An 18,969-nucleotide genomic window follows, 5' to 3' on the forward strand; every position below is an offset into this window, starting at 1 on the left:
AGCTTGATTCTGTGTGCTGAATGAAGTGGTGCCTGATAACGGCAGCTACATTTCATCAACAATACTATTAACACCACACATCACTTCTAATCAGTTGCATGTCTCAGGCAGCCTCTGGAATCTAAATGTGCAAGAATTTGTTTCAATAAGAGTTCAAATTATATTAATTATATTATTATATGTCATTTGGTTTTAAATGCATAGCACATGTGGGTAACACATTATTTTAATGTACAATTCAAATTATTAACAAGCCACTATCTAAGACTTTTAGTTCAATAAACTACTTAACAGCTGCTTATTAATAGTTAGGTAGTAGCTTAGGTATTGGGTAGGATTAGGAGTGTAAAATAAGATCATACTGTATACAGCAAGTGCTAATAAACAGTTAATACAATAATAATAGGCAGGTTATAAGTGGAGCCAGACAGAATCTACAGACATTTTTTTGCTATTTCTGCGCAGAATATTGTGAAAAATCTGCTGATTTATGCGGAATGATTTTGGGTGTATCTTAACTAAAAACTTAATATGTTAGATTAAAAATATATATCTTTTTTTAATGTTTATTTAATGTTTACAATGCAAATCTTTTAGATCCATTTATTTGGTAAACAAAACAAGTCTCTCATATAATATATCTACCATATATCTACTAAAAACCTAAATTATTACTGTATAAACTGTATTGTAAGTAAATCATATGAACGTTTTCATATTAGTCAGTAATTATATTAGTCAGAAATTAATTTAAAAACTGAATAAATACAAAATGTACACATATTAACACACAACTGAATAAATAGACTCAAGTATGTGTTAAAAATCTGTGGAAATCTGCAGATTTCTTAGCGCGCAGATTCAGTGTGGGCCTAGAATAAGCCAGTAGTAAATATTGTGAATTGCTACATTACTAAAGTGTTACCCAATTTTATCAGAGTTTACTTTTTTTGGATTGTGTTATGAAATAAATAAATGCATTAAAAATAACACCATTGTTAGTATACCAACCAGTTTTGTAATAGTATTGAGAACAGATTGTCCAGCATATAAATTAACATTAAAAAATACAAATAAAAACGGTACCTTAACATATGCAGTGATTAAATACAATGTGAGGTAAATATCTACCACAGGCATGTCAAAATGTATAATGACAAGACATAAGACAGGACACATACTTTAAGCGGTTTGACAAATCGAGTGAAGTTCTTTAGGGAAAAGTGGAGGGGGTGTATATACATAAATATCGTATGTATATTACATAAATACAGTCTGATACTGATTACTGAGCACTCCAAATAAAGTTCCACTCGAGACTTGCTTGGTGTGCAGATCTGTTGTCGCTAAGTGCAGGGAAGGTGGACTTTTGGGGAACAGAGTGCTGAGTATGTCTTAACATGGTCTGAGGTATAAGTGAACACACATGAAGGGGTGACAGAATAAAGGAAAAGCAACAATAAAGAAAAAAATGGCACAAAAAAAGTGGAGCAGAAGTCATGACATACCTGTGCCACTGTGATGGTGGTTCCCACCCCCTGAAGGCAAAAAAGAATGGCTTTTACAGGATCTGACTCTGAACAACCCTCCATAACCCCTCCCCACAGAGTAAAAAACATTGATATCATCACAGAGTATGCAAATATGATCTGAGACCAATGACTTAAACAGTATACATTTTCCTTGACCACCTCTGTGACAGTTTGAAAAACGCAAAAGAGTTTTGTCTGTGGGGAGATGGGTGTGGGTGGGTACTCTTGCCTTCAGGTGGATTCTGAATTTAGATATTTGAGTGGGAAAACACTGCAATGCTCATATAATAATTGATAGCATTTTTTTTAATCCTATTTCTTTCTTTCGCGATAACAAATCACACTGTGTGACTAAAAGTTTGTCCCTCTTCTTCCTCTCCGACACACATACACTCACATTTTGCACAAATTTACTCTAAAACACAATGACTGACACAGATCACCACAAACTGTGGCATCCATCCACAACAGGGTACACGCTGTGTCTTCAGGCCCTGCTTGAGACTCAGCTCAGTGGAAGTATCAGACTGATGTGTTAGAGCAAACAGGTATGCATGCTAGACAGTGACGAGAGGAAAGAAGAGGACAATGAGAGAGAGCGACTGAAGAGTCTTTCTGGTGTGATCAAGATTGGCCCTGTCCCAAACGGTGCCCTTGCGATCCTCCTCCTTGCGAGTCCATGCTGCATAGTGCATAGTGGCTGCAAAGGGGATGCTCGGGAGGGTTTGGAAAACCTAAAACGACAAACTGTACACCATACAGCACCAACAAAAGTCACAAGACTCTCCACATTAAGTGCACCATTGGAGACAGGGCCTTTGTTTGCCTTATCTGACCTAGACTTGCCAATTATCTGTAGTTAGAGTAAAATATATTTTATATAAGCTGAAAAAGATATTTTATATAAGTCTAAGATGGTTTGATGGTCTCTTAGTCTGACAGTCTGGACCATAGGCTGGTTTTAGAAGGCCATCTGAATACCACCCCACCCCTAATCAGAATTGGAAATCTGTGTCTGCAGAGTTAGCCCCAACTATTAACCACAGTTTTAAAGTTAGCATCTTTTATAATGTTAATTAAAGTCAGTGTAAACCGGAAGTTTATTTCGGTGTACGTCCAACTGAAACAGAATATAGACTTAAGGCTGTGGCTTTCTTTTTGCTCATCATTCCCTTGTAGCAAACTAACTGTAAAAAGTTCAGAACATTGTGGCTGAAGACATCAAACAGACATAAACAGAGAAGGACAGCAGTCCAAATCTGGATTTGATTTAAGAGAACCAAGTTTATTACCAAAAACTTATTGGATTAACCTTTGGCCCGCTTCTACTGAGTGGTATGGTACGGTACAGTTTGGTTTGGTACGCTTTTATGGCCGTTTCCACTGTCAAAGGGTACTTAAAAGTGAACTGTACCACTTTTTGGATACCCTTTGCAAAGGGTACCTAGAACGAAAAAAGGGGTACCAAAAGGTGGAGCAAGACGTGCAGCTGAATGCTATTGGTTTACAGAGATACGTCACTCGCAAAAGCAGGAGAATGAAAACAAAGGAACCAATATGTTTAAAAACACAGCCAAGACATTACACCGTAATTATATATACATATAATAACAAGCCATGGTCGACCCTAGCTCAAACAAACCTTGTCGTCATTTTGATGAACAGCCACAAAGCCAAGAAAAACAACATCTGCTGTGTCCTGTTGTTGTTTTACGAGCCTGCCTAAAAGTGCGAGCAGTTTCACTTTCTCCAAAGAGCTTGCCGCGCGTCTATATTTGAAATAACGAACTTCTTGAGCTCATATTATTAACATGCGCGTAATCATTGAAGCGCTCTGATATCCGATCCTTTCAGAAAGGGACAAACGTGAGAGTGAAGCGCGAAAAAACAAAGGAGAAGAAAATGAACAAACTGCCATGTTTAACTTTTATCATCGCCTTTTGGACTATTATGAACTCGGAATGACGGAATTACTTTCTAACAAGAGGTTACATTTGCTGCTGAAGATTACAGACACAGATGACAGGTTTGCACTGACTGTGGGCTATATTTCGTGTTGTTTTTGAACCCAAATTAGGACTAAATGTATGCGGTGTGTAGTTTTTCTGTAATTGGTACATATCGGAGACTGTAAGGGGCTGTGTGTGTTCATATATGTTGCATTTATTTATTTATTTTATTTTATTGCAGACGTTACAGTAGGCTATTTCGCACTCATTGATCTGCAGTTACAATCAAATCATGTTCATAGAAAGGTTAGTAATGAACATTTATACACAAGTATTTATGTGTATAAAGCATCTGTTTTGTGAGAAGTGCTTCTCATACAGTATGATATGTGAACCACCTGTACAGCTTTACTTTAGACATTTCCTCGAGTAAAAATGACATTGTCTGAAACTTTCTGTCATACATCACGCCCATGGAAACGCAAGCCTGATAAACCTGTACCATACCCTACTGTACCTCTCAGTGGAAACGGGCCATTAGTTATTTAGCTAAAAGATTGCAATATGTGCTAGCAAATTAAACATAGTAAATTTTGATTTTACACAAACTTTAAGAGATTATGACTTCTATTAGTCACACATCTTCATGTGATATTGAATTTGCAGCGCATAGTTTACCATATTTGAACAATGGAATGCAATTACTTTCACACATTGCATTTCCTGTCTCCTACATTTGCCAAGTCAATAGAATCCAAAGTGTAATTTGGCTCGCCTTAATTCAAACATGCCTGAACCAGCTAAGGAACCTCCTCCGGATACCAATTTGAGATTGCAGTAAGACTTAACTCTGCGGGAGATTAGGTCTTATTAACAGCATTGAAGATCCTTGAGTTAGACAGCTGTAGACCAACTTATCCAGGCTAATGGACCATCTTAAACCAGCATTTTTAACCATAGATATTTTTTTTATGTATAGCAGGGATTGGAATGAATTGAATTTATCTAACTATTCCCTGGCATGGGTACTCTAAATCTTCAGGCTCTGACAGACAGTTAATCATTCCTTTTAGATTATCCAACAAACTGAGAAGAACATTGATGGGGGGTGTGATCTCACCTGGGATACTGTTATGCTGCACTTCTTAGCCAGCTCCTCTTTGGCCTCTTCGCTGGGGTAAGGGTTACTAAGATGCGAGTAAAAATACTCATTCAGGATCTCGGTCGCCTGCTTGCTGAAGTTCCGCCGTTTCCGTCTGCCGTCGGACAAGTTGGAGAGGGAAACAAGAGGAGGAAGGCAATTAGAGAAACTCAAATAAAACCTTGTGTGATGGCCAAACTCATAATGAAGCTGCTGGCAGGAAATGAAGTCGGGAAGGCTATTATCGGAATACATATGTAGACGCACAAATGGACGCTGTTACGTTATCAGTTGAGCTTTAAGCGAAGCGTGAAATGTTCAGTGTTTAGAGCGACAAGCGTTCCCTCTCTCTATTTCTCTTGCTTTCATTCTGATGGGGGCGTTTAGAAGTGCTCAAGCATTCCCAGTCAGAGCTGTATCTTGGGACATTAGGGAAATCAAGCCATGGCCAGCTGAACACTGTTCCTCAAGTACTGGGGCAGGGCCTGATGGAGTTGCACTTACCGCCACTCACTGCAGCAGCCCACCCCAACGCGGTTAAGCGCTGGCTTCTTTCTCTCGCCTTGTTTAATGCCTTTCACACGAGTGGCCGGCCAAACGATTGTGCTTCCGCCTTCACTTGAGTGTTCTCCTCGAGACCTCATCCACTCTTTTCTCATGTTCACTGCATCATTTCTCTCCCCCGAACGCCTCTCCAGATCTCCTCTACCAACTGTTTGTGATTACAGTAATCTGGACCACCTGCTGATGACCTCCTACCCACCAACGCAAATGACTTCATTCCACTCTATAAAACTCTTAACTGCTTTCAGGTGCTTAGCATGACTGTGTTCGGTGGATGGCCTCTAAAGCTCTAAAACCCTTGTCTGGCAACACCCCATCTTAACCGCTAGTGGTTGAATAATGTTGAATACATTATTCTGCATGGCTTATAACAGGTGCCTTTCCATCAGTGGGAATGCCTAAACCCTGGGTATGTAGGTTAAAAGTTCATACTTCAAGAAACAATTCGAGAAACAAAGTACCAAGACTTTCAGTGTTTCTATTAATGCAATTACGAGTTGTCATTTGAATAACATATAGTTGCAGATGAATGGAGATGATATATTATTCAAACACAAGTTAGAATAATTTGTGCATACACATTCTAAAAAAAAAAAATAAATAAAATTGAGGACACCAACCTGGCGTCAAGGAAGCGGGACCTCAAGATCATGACGGCCTCACAGGTGCTCTGTTTAAGCTGCATTTGGATGGAGCTGAATTTGCGATGAATGATGCTGACCATGCGTTCAATCTCTTTGGGCGAAGATGGGCCGTGTGCGAGACTGCTCCCGCAAACAGGTTCATGACGTGGGTAGTGAACTCATTACATGCCTGTGGAGAAAGACAAGTTTGAGCTTAAGACTGCGGCTTTAATTTGGACTGAGGATGTAGGTGTAAAAAGCAAAACTGAATCATTCCAAAGTTTTAGGACCCACTACTCAGACTCAGCAGCTACGTGCATTACATTTCTGAATCTACAATTCATCATATCTTCACTTAAAACGCCCAAAAACTTCTAGAGATCGACCCTCCTTTTAAATCGTTATATAGTCTCGGCGCAGAAATGACAGAAATGCTCTTTGACGTTATTCCGCAGAAGAAGCACATCAGTTCAACTGCATTCGTTTGAAGCTCTCCGGAGCAGCAATCAGCAATATTTGAAGCAAGTTCAAAGCTGCTGCTCTTGAAAGCTCGGAAAAACCACCATCCATATACTGTTTGTAGTGCTGCTGAGGACTTGACGGCTTAATAGGTGAAGTCATCTATGAATGCAAATGCCGATTTGCAATTTGGCACCTGCCCCAGCCGCCCGTAGAATTTAACAGCTTTTCGTTAAAGCAGTGGTTCATACATGATTAATTAGAATAACTCATTTAGGTAGTGCGCACTTTAGCTCATACTCGGAGTAAAATTTGTTAAGTATTACATTTAGATAATTAAAACGGGGAACACCCTTAAGAAAGATGCATTTACTCTGGGTGAAGGGTTGAACCACCTTTTCCGCATGCTTCCTTTTTAAAACGCTTGCAAGTAATCAGGCTAATTTAGCCCATTCTCTGGCAAGCCATCAGCTAAACACTTCCATATCATAATAAAAGGTTGTTATTTACAAATAAAGTGCTCCCCAGACCATTCTTGATTGTTTACGGTGTAAGTGCACTCTACAGCAGGTCAATGACCACAAGAGTGACCGTGAATCAAGGCAAGGAAAAGCATTACAAATCGCTCCCACTTTAAGATAAGCTTACACTGGTTAATGTAATTTAGCATATTTGAACCTAGACTACTTGTACAGCATTTATTAATAATCAAAGTACAACATTACATATTTAAATCTAAAGTTGTGCTTGTGAACATTAGTTAACTCACTGTAAGATGAGATGAACAGTAAACAACTAGATTTTCTTTAATGTTAACAAAGACTAATAAATACTGTAATATGTGTATTGTTAATTGTTTGTTCATGGCAAGTAAATACATTAACAAACAAAACATGTGTCTTACTAAATGTAAAATTAAAATATTGTTTAAAGTGAATGAGTAAACAGGGATATTATTAGATAATTTTGTGGCATAAACACTAACCATTATCAATTAGTTAACCAAAGCTGCATATATACATATTTATTAACTGTTTTAAGCCATATTTCAGTGACTTAATGAAGTAAAAGTGAATAAAAAAAAATGGATATCCATATTTTATCAAAACACACATCATACATCCATGCTTCAAGTATTATTGTAGCAAATGTAGTGCTAAATACAGTGTTATGCCACTTAAATATACTTACAAGAATCTGAAAAAATATATAAATAAATAAATAAAATAACACAAATTTCAGGGCATGCCAACACTTCAGTGGACCCAAAAAACCCTTAGACCTCAGTGTTAACTAATGGAACCTTTTGTAAAGTATTACCAATCTGGTTCTTAGAACTAATTTCTTGGAACTATTTCTAATTTGACGTTTTATCTAAATACTTGAAAGGTCGCTTCTTTCCAGCTACAAAACTATTTATATAATAATTCCATATCCAACGTCTTTCAATCCTGATTTAAATCTCTGCATAGTACTGAATCTGCACTTTTAAAATGTTTTAAATGATATTTTGATGACTTCCGACAAGGGTAATACATTGGCCTTAGTGATGCTCGACTTAAGCTCTGCTTTTGATTTTGTTGATCACAAAATACTTCTAACTCGACTCCAATCTGCACTTGGCATCTTAGGCACAGTTCTGAATTGGTTCGAGTCCTTCTTATCAAATAGAAGCTTTTCAGTGAGTCTAAGTACCTTTCTTTCTTCTCACGCAGAGCTGACTTGTGGTGTTCCACAGAGATCGATTTTTGCATCCCAGCTATTCTCGTTTGGAATTTGGAAGTTTGGAATTATGTATCACTGCTATGCAGATGATACACAGCTTTATATACCTATCCAAAATGATAGCTTAACCCTCAAAAGATTAGAAGACAAATCAAACTCTGGCTCACCGATAACTTCAGCTTTTGAATGAAGATAAACCCAGAGTTATTCGTTTTGGTCCTAAGCAAGTAGGCTTAAAATTCTTTATATATTGGTCTACCTTCAGCTTCTATTTTTAGACTTCAAATGGTCCAAAATGTCAGCCCGTTTGCTCTTGAGTAGCCGCAAATATGACCATATCACACCAATATTGCGATCACTACATTGGTTGCTGGTTCATTTCCGAATAGACTTTAAAATTTTACTCTTTGTTTATAAAACTTTGTATAACCTACCGCTACTATATCTTTCTGATCTGAATACTCCTAAGGCCCAAACCTGATCACTTAGATCAAATTCCGACTGCCATCTATTGCAAACAACCCGATCTCATCTTAAATGCAGGGGCGATAGAGACTTTGCAGTTGTGGGTCCGAAACTATGGAATAAGTTACCATTGAAAATCTGAATAGCACCCACTCTATTTGTTTTAATTCAATGTTAAAGACTTTTTTCGAATGTTAAAATCTTTTTTCGAATGCATTTAATATTCCCTAATGCGATTCAAGGCTATACTAAATTGCTTCTTTCTTGGAAACTTTTACTATAGTCATTTTGTTTATATTGTTGGTTTTATTGTAGTGTATTGCTGTTTTCACCTGCTACTGCTATTGTACAGCCCCTTGGTCGACCAAAGATTGTAAATAAGTGTGTTACAAAACTTTGATTTGATTTAGAATGTGCTAAATGTGTTTGTTTTTTAAATATAAATATATATATTTTTTTCCAAGGGATTTCCTCAAAACCCCCACCACTTTAGCTACACCTGGGGAAACAAAATGATGGAAAGGCCCTCGTTCAACTCGTCCTTGATTATGAGGAAAATAACTAAAGCGCTGAATCAAAATTAATGTCAGCTCCATTAAAGAATCAATACATGACCTCAATGAAGCAGCGCGTCCTGCATAGCCACACTCTCAAATGTACTACGCAATCAGAGGCTGCTCTCCACACTGTAACTAAAAGCGTCTGCTCAATATTTAAAAGAGGATGTCTAGACTAGCGCTGTTCAGGGGTCAGGTAAGTTGAAGATGTCCTAATGCCTGAATACCACCATAATCACATCAGTCGTAATCATGATAGACAGGACTGTAAAATGCAAAATGCTTGCTCAGGTTTAGACCTCTGACACCTTTAGTTCAGACGAAGGCCTCCAGGTCTCCCTTTAAACCTGTCATAAAGCGCCACTGAAAAAATATCTATTCAGACAGAACAGCAAGCTAGGATTATTCACGCTTATGGGATCGATGCAAATGTGGGGATGCAGATGCAAAGCTCTTTTGTAGTATTCTTGGCTCTGCAAAACTACAATTAGATTGGGTTTTGTAACATTACTACTGTAGATTTTCGTTTTCAAAGCTGGAAAAGGATTTGGGGTCTTGTTTCTACGTAATTAAATGCAAACTCATTTGCTTTTGTCTAAAATTAACCTAGTCCTGTCATCATGATTAGAACAAAATAAAATCTATTTACAGAAAGAAAGAAAATATCACAATTTTGCACAGAATTTTTGCAGTGGCATTACTGTAATTGCTTAGATTTTTAATTATAAATGTTCTACAGTACATGGGCTTCCTTCTAGTGGTACGCGGAAAAATCAAATATGTCATATTTACTTGCTACATATATTTAAAACAATTATCAAAAATGATTTATGGATGAATATGATGACATGTATTGATGAGGTCCAGGCAACATTTCCAGGTGCTGATAAATAGGATACTGTATGTTAATACTTTACATTTAAGTACAGGATTTTATTCATTTTTTTAACTTTTTAAGAATAGTCAGCTACCATTTTTAACTTTTAAAAGCACATTTTATTTTAAATGTTGACGTTTTTAGCTTTTTTTTTTTTAGTTCAATTAGTAGTAAGTGATGGATCTAGTAATGATAGCGAAGATTTCACAAAAGGAGCGATGTCTTTGTCTGGAAGATGGAATTGTCGTGTTTGTTTTGGTGCTTTTAAATATCAAATTTGCTTAGTGAAGCTGTAAGATATAATATGAAGAGTTTAGATGCAAAACCTCTAAAAGCCATCTGAAATTTTCTTCTAAAATGAGCATTTTATCAGGCTACTGTGTGTAGGTTCAGTAATTTCACTTTTACAGCACAGGGTAAGTCCTTCTCATAGTCTTTAAAGTGAAATATTGCAACAAAAACACAGGAGGCTGAGAAAAATGTTCATTGTCTATAGAAAGTTCACATGGCACTTAGAAGTTTTGCATCGGAACTCTTTATATACTAAATTAACATTTATAACAATTTTAATACTCATATATATATATATATATATATATATATATATATATATATATATATATATATATATATATATATATATATATAAAATACATTAGTCGGAGTTACAAATCTTTTGTTACTATTAATGCTAGCTCAGGTCCATTAAATAAAATGATCATACATAATGCATTCCTATTTCATATGTAATAAGATTGATACATGTTTATATACTTAAACATAATTTTGTTTCATCAAGTACTATATTTATTTTATAATGCAGTTACAGTAAACTTTTACATATGAAACTTCAGAATATCAGAAAATACTAAGAAAATATATTCATACATTTGAGTCAAAAATTTAATAGGGACAGTTTGGGTAACTTTACCACAATCTATTTAAAATAAAATCAACTAGTAAAGCTTTTTATTTCAGCTAGTGGCCAAAGCAATTTGTATTCATTTTAAAATGTAAAAACGTAAATAAAAACAATAATAGTGTATAAAAACACACAGCTCAATTAATACAACCTTTTCTACAATTAAAAGGAAATACAAATCTAATAATATATCTGAATTGAAATTATAAAAACACACCACAATAACTACTCAGTGATACTAAAACAACATTGGTATTGGGTTAAATGTATGGGGAAGAAAGTGCAGAGGACTTTCAGCATGACAGTATTTGTTGTAAGCTGTTAAGGCCCTTACTGGACTGTAGTGTATATTGTCAATCACCTGCTTCGTATTTCTCCAGCTCGGTGTGGTAGATCTGTCTGATCTGGGAGAGTTTGGCCCTGTAGTCGGAGTGCTCGATGGAGTTGTCAGTGGGACTGCCAGCCGCTGCTGCTGCCGCCGCCGCTGCCGCTGATCCTCCACCCTTTCTCTGGTCCGGCTACACCCTCCGCCAGCAGCATGTTGTCCAGACGCATCAGCTGTGGATCTGGTGGATCCTCCTCCTGAGCCCCGCGGATACTTAGACCTGATCAACAAAAAACAAGAGATGCTCAGTGACATGATGAGGCTTTTTATATTCTTAAACAGTTTCAAGAAGATGTATGAATCAGTTTTAGTTGTAGAAACATAACAAAGCTTCAACTTTTTTTAATTTAGAGAAGTATAATGGACATAGATTTTGTATGGAAGACTGTGAAAGTAAGTCATTTTGACTATTTGTCTCACATAATTTGAACTTTTTTTCTGTAGATGTCAGAATTAGCCAGCTAAATTATCTAGTTTTTCGTTTTGACACGAGAATAACAATTTTCATACTATATATATATATATATATATATATATATATATATATATATATATATATATATATATATATATAAATATTTATATATATAATACATCAGTCAAAGCTACAACTCTTTATTACTATGTGTTAGCTCAGATCCATTAGATACAATGATCAGATACATATATAATGCATTCTTATTTCATATGTAACTAAGATTGATAAATGTTTACATACTTTTACATATTTTGTTTCATCAAGTAATTTCTGTATCTCATAATGGCAGTTAAATTACACTTTGTACATTCTCTGTAGAATGTCCAAATTTATCTCTTAATATCAAATTAGTATACTCAAAATTCCAACTGAACATCTCACAATCGTTGATTTTATGCCTCACACAAAAAAGTCTTGCGATTTACAGTTTATAACTCAAGTTTTAAGTTATAAAAACCTAGAAACTGTATTTTTTAGTCAGATTTAGCCAAGCAAAATTATCTTATTTTCATCTTGACATGAGATTACTTGCTTACCCCATTGGCAGATTAATTTGCTAGTTTTAAGGAAGAACTCACTTAATTTTAAATATTATTTCTTAAAACAAGACAATATTTTTTGCCGGTCTAGAAAATGCTTCTTGATTCAAGAATTTTAAGATATTTGGACTAGAAACGAGACAAAAAAATCTAAGTAGGAAAAGTATTTTTGCAGTGTTCCCGCATTAAGATTAAAGCAACAAGTTATTGACACTTTACTGAATAAATAAATAAAGACACAGTCTGCATGAGCCACTGCCCTCAGGAACCATAACATAAAAAGAGTGAATGAGTTATTGTCCAATGATTGAATCTGCTATTGGTTTTAATCACAGACACGCCATCACACAAGCAGCGAGGCTCTGCAATCGAGTCTGCCAGCAAATACCACGATCTGTCACAACAGGCCCAAATAAGTCCAGATTGTATTCAAGTGACAAAAAAAAAAACGTTGGTCACTTCCGGGCCCATCGGCTATGCTTGAGTTCAAGTGAGACTGATCGGGGCGCTTGAGGTATTGAGAGAACGCTGCTGAAAAGGCCCACGTAGGTACGAATTTGTTTTTTCCTCTGTTTTGCAGCGCTTGCCGTCTCAATTTTCACAGCACCACTGCACAACGGTTGTGTACTCACAGCCAATACATGACAGGACACTCCGCCGACTGACACCACACTCGACGGCTGCTGTGATTGGCCACCTCTCCACGCTGAGGCGACTGCTAAGCAGAAAGACGCGCCATCTACACGTGTCTGAACGCGCTCGCTGCTGCTTCCCAAATCAAGTAGTGCCGCGTAATAACCAGGAGGAAAAAGTGTTCTCACAAGTGCCGTTATGTTTCGTTGCTAACAAACTGTTTTATTACACACCCTGGGTTTGTTCCTTGCTCTGTGCAGAGGATGGGCTTGCTTTGAAATGTATGTAAATTTGCATAGCAATCGATATGAGGGTGAAAGATAGCTCATTGTGTTTGCCTGATATTCATAATGAACCTCGGAGCAGTAAAGAGCCATTAAGATTGATTACAAACTTCCACATCACGCTTGCCTCTCTTTCTCTCTTTCTGTGTTTGCATAATGAACACCATTCATACTGGAGAATAATGAAGCAGAAAAAAAGTTCTTTTGGTGAAAGATTTTAATCAAATGTTTTAATCTTAACATGTATTTGGAATGGAGTTTTTTTAGGGGGCAAGAGGGCATTTTTCTTTGTTAATGGGAATTGTCTCAAATTTGTAGTAGTAGCAGTAGTAGTAATAGTAGTTGTGATTGTATAAAATAATTAATGATCATTGTATTTAAAGCAGCAAAAAAATAAAAATAATTCTATAAAATAATATAATAATAATAATAATATAATATAATAATAATAATAATAATAATAACATATATATATATAATATATATATTATATATATATATATATATATATATATATAGATATATATATATATATATATATTATATATATATATATATAATTTTTTTTTTTTAGTATCCACTGGATGCCCCACTTCAAGGTAAAACCCAATATATACTTATACATACTATACAGGGATATATCCACCAATATGGAAAATCATGATGAATAAATTGAACAAAATAACATTTAAATAAATAAACAAACAAATAAACAAACAAATGAACAAAGAACCAAATGAACAAACAAATGAGCGAAGGAAAAAATGAAGGAACAAACAAAGGAACGCATGAGCACACAAAGGAATGAACAAACAAACAAACAATTACATAGATAGATACATACACTCTCAGAAATAAAGGTACGCAAGCTGTCACTGGGGTGGGACCTTTTCAAAAGGTACAAATTTTCATATTAACTACCTCAAGGGTACATATTAGTACCTAAAAAGTAAAAAAGTGTAAATGTTTTAGGTACACTTTAGGTATACTTTTGAGGTACTGTACCAATATGGACCCTTTAAGTACAAATGTGTACCTTTTGAAAAGGTACCACCCCAGTGACAGCTCGCATACCTTTATTGTTGAGAGTTTACAGTTGAAGTCAGAATTATTAGCCACGCTTTTATATTTTTTTTTCTTTTTTAAATATTTCCCAATTATGTTTAACAGAGCAAGGGAATTTCACAGTATGTCTGATAATAATTTTTCTTCTTGAGAAAGTCTTATTTGTTTTATTTAGGCTAGAATAAAAGCAGTTTTTATTTTTTATTAAACCATTTTAAGGTCAAATTATTAGCCCCTTTAAGTTATATATATATTTTTTCGATAGTCTACAGAACAAACAACAAAAAAAATTTTCATATACTGTACTTTATAAAAATGTTAATCCCGAACAGCAGATAATAATGGTGCTGCCTTGGTTACTGCAGTAACAAAGCAGTGTGACATCAAATATGGCAGGATTTTATCGATTTTATAAACTACACAGCATCGCAAAATTTCAAACATTAGCATACAACTATAATTATATAACTCTATAATCAAAAATGATGCTAAATTTAATACCTTGTAACAGCATTTAAGAATTTTTAAGGGCCTTAAATTTCTCTAAATTGACTTATCAACATTGTATTAAACCCTGTATTAAATTGAATACATAAAATACTAATCGAAGGGCTTCAAAATGAAAAAAAAAACATTAACTTTTTAATGAAGGAAATAAATTAATTAGATGTTGTCAATCAATTAAACTTTAAATTGTAATTACAATAAATATTTCATTTAAATACTATTAAATCATGACTTTCTTCTAAGACGGACTACAGGAAAAAAATCCCACAATTGTTTTCAACTGGTTTGTACATGCTGGAGACTTACTACTGATTACAGAACCGGCTTTTCTGAAACAATGTGTAAACAATTACCTTCCTTAACAGTGCAGAGCAATCAGTGAAAATAATACATAATTTACTGGCCAATAATTTGTTCAGCTATTTTCATTTATTAGTTCACCAATGTATAAATTGGTTTTTAAATATTTTTTATTGTTTTTGCGCATGGTATTGTAATGGTTTTTGCACTAATGTAGTCCACAAGGTGTCAACACTGAACTGAAATGTTTCAGGAACAGTCAGAAAATAGACAAGAGAGAACAACAACAACTACTGAAGATGCCAAAAAGCCCACATTACTGAGCACATTTGTGAGGGGATTACAAGATACTGACAACTCTGCTTCAAATCGGTACAAAAACCTTTTTATTGCTTATATAGATTTCAAATAGAAAAATAAGCATGGACACCGAAAGAGGATTAATATTTCTTGTCTGCTTGTGTTTAGTGCCTGTGTTCGAACAGATATACATTAATCTGTGCATAAAATATTCTTGTCTTAAGAGATCTATCAGCAAATCATAATTATATCTCATTCAGGAAATAGGTTTCGGCACTGGCTTGACATGAGAGCTCCAACCTTAAAAGCCAGACATAAAATAAAAACAAAAACCTCAATAAAAAATGAGCTGAGATTAGCATACTATTATTTAGTTAACACAAAGGAGGGCAAAAATCATCATGGATGCACAAATAAATGTCTTGGACTAAGTGGAGCGTGCGTATGGTGTGGTTGGTCTGGGTATTTTGGATGGTTTAAGTATTGGGTGATTTGGGGGTTCTGAGGGTTTCTAAGAGCTTCATTACAGGCTTCATTAAGATACTGTGAGATGCTGAATCCTAAATGAGCAGATTACTGACTTTATTATTGCACTGTGGAAGCCTGGCAACCAGCTAAGCCTCTTTGTGTGGCTGACAGAGACACAAAGACACACATACAGTACATACACTCACTCACACAGATTACACAGAAGTAAGCAGAAGTACATAGAAGTGCGCGGGTATTGTGTGTTTCATGCGAAAACATTTTTGAGTATTTGTTGACAAAATAGATTATATTAGGTAATTTAATCTGTAATGTACATGGAAATATTATATAGTTAAAAAGGTGGCAGTAGGACATTTTTAAAGATTTTGAAGTGTTTTATGCTCACCAAAGGTATATTTATTTGATTAAAAATACAAAAAACAATTGTGTGTAATATTACAATAAAAAAACTGTTCTCTATTTGAATTATTTTTTACATTAAATGTATTATTGATTGCAAATGCTTTTCAAATTTCATTTTCAAGATCACCAGTCATCAGTATAACATTACCCTCCAAAAATCAATGTAACTTGCTGATTTACTGCAAATTTAATAAATAAATGAAATAAAACAAATAAATATTTATGGAAATGACTGTGACAAAGTGTGAAAATGTGATATTATTTTTTGAATTATTTTATGAATAGAAGGTAAAATAGTCTATTTTTATGGAATTTAAATGAATAAATGTAAGTATAAATATGTAATAAAAATAAATAAATAAATAAATAAATAAATTTAAATGTATAAATATAAAAGTTGTATTATTTAATGTATTTTTCCCCTGGAATAAAAGTATTAAGTTCTAAAGTCTTTAAAAATAATAATAAATAAAAAAAATAATAATAATAGTATAATATAAAATAAAATATTTTTTTATTAAATATAAAATAAAATAAATAAAAAATAAAGTAAAATAAAAAATAACATATAATAAAATAAAAAATAACATAACATAAAATAAAGAATCAATAACATAAAAAAATTACAAAATAAAATAAAAGATAAAATAAAGTAAAATAAAAACAAAATAAAATAACATAAAATAAAATAAAATAAAAATAACAAAATAAATATAAAATACATTAAAAAAAAATAAAATATAGTAAAAAAAATCAATATATTAAATAAAAAATATATATAATAGAACACTGCACACATTGCATTATTTTAATTTATTTTCATTATTTTTTTTTTTGTCAACCTGGTTTATTTAATAAATCCCCATCAAAATCAATAAACACATGCAAACACTACTGACAAAAGTCATACATCAACAACACTTACACTTGCTTCCAAACCTCTCGCACACTCCAACACAAACCAACATTTACACATTCATTTCGTTGTTTTGTAAACACTCGCTCCCATAAAAAGCGCACAAAAAAGCAACAATCCATCAACACCCGCGAGCAAAACCCAGACAACCAAACAAACCCCCGACCAAACACGGCCACTCCAGCTAACCCACTTCTGTAAATAAACAAAGACAAGCCGCTGTCAACATGAAGAGACCATTTACTCCACTAACACAACAAATCTGCAGAGCCTGGTCTGGCGATGGAGGTGCGATATTGATCATGTATGTGCTGTTGATATTAGGCCATGGGGTGTAATGGTGTGAGAGGCCGAGGATGAATGAGGTCATTTGTGTGCTGGACAATGCAGTGTCAGCGGACAGAGCCAAGGCCACAGCGGGGACACACACACGACCCCCTCCATTCACACCTGGAGCAGACACACAAAAACATGATCACAACTACAACACTGATATAGAGACACACATGACCACCTCAGATCAAAAAGCCAGACATCATGTAGTTTGGAGATATTACAATCTGAATCATGTCATTTAATGATGTTACCATCAGAATCAAGTTATTTAGAGGTACTGCAACAGTTTTTATTAAGCTGGAGAGTTGAATTTTCATGTTTTTCAGATTGATTGATTGATTAATTGATTTTTGTGGTAATTTAACTTTTAAAAATTGTATTATAGTTGTTTTTATTATAGCTTTACTATGTGTACAATGTCTTGGTTTTTATTTAGTTATTTATTTTATAATTTTGTACACTGTATTGTTTTATTCATCTGAAATGGAAAAAAATTATAATTATAATACATATTTATATTATATTTATAATTTTATTAATTGTATTTTAATTATAGTGAAATTTTATATATACAGTATGTGTGTGCGTGTGCGTGTGTGTGTGTGAAGTCTTACAAACAAATTTTTATAGATCAGAACGATTTCACCCTACTACCTTATCTTCGTTTTGGAAGAATCCCCCTTCCACCCCATCTCCTTTTTTTCCTCCCTTTACTAGGGGGAGCTCTCGAGACCTACCTGATCTCGGACTCAATTATCAATTATCTCTCCCTGGACAGCATGCCAAACCTGCTAATATATAGTTATAGTTAAGATTATAGTTTATATTGTAATTTATTTATTTTAAATCTTAAAACATCTTCATTATTGAAGTTTAATTTTCATTTTTCATTTTTATAATTTCATTTTAAGGTTTGTTTTGATTTGATTTCAGTAAATTTTTAAATAATTAATGTTTTTTTTTTTCTATTTTATTGATTGATTATTTGTCTGTCTGTCTATAAAGTTTTATTAATTTATATTTCCATCTTAATTTAAGTACAGCAGGTTAAAAATGAAAAATACTGCTTTAAAAATTAGCTAAATTATGACTTTTTTTGCCATTTTATTTTCATTCATTCATCTATTCTTTCATTTATTCATTCATTCATTTCATTCAGCTTAATCCCTGATTTGTCTGGGGTAGCCACAGCAGAATGACCCGTCAACTTAGGGGCCGATCACACCAAACGCACTTTTTGCGTTGAGAGGCGTCCTTTTTTAATGGTTTACTAGTGTCCAGAGCATTTTGTGTGCTGCTTTGCGTTTTTCCAATGCGCGCTGTGCGCTCGCAGTTGAAAACAAGTCAACTTTGAGTGAAAAAGGTACGGCTGTGTACGTGTTTAGCATGCATACATCTGCATACTAATGCATTAAGAAATTAATAGAGCGAGTGTCTCCTCTGATCTACTGTCTGACATGCCGACGGCCATCTTGCCACGTTAAACCCACATCGGCTTTATTCTCTCTCTCCCCGGCCCCG

At 34.5% G+C, this 18,969-nt stretch overlaps 1 pseudogene; it reads right to left on the reverse strand.

Moving 5' to 3' along the window:
- The window catches only part of LOC130234028 (pre-B-cell leukemia transcription factor 3-like), a 39,967-nt pseudogene extending 21,048 nt beyond the window's left edge, over positions 1-18,919 (reverse strand).
- Positions 18,920-18,969: the final 50 nt, after the last annotated feature.

This window comes from Danio aesculapii, chromosome 8 (genome assembly GCF_903798145.1).
Source record: "Danio aesculapii chromosome 8, fDanAes4.1, whole genome shotgun sequence".
In the NCBI taxonomy this organism is placed as follows: Eukaryota; Metazoa; Chordata; class Actinopteri; order Cypriniformes; family Danionidae; genus Danio; species Danio aesculapii.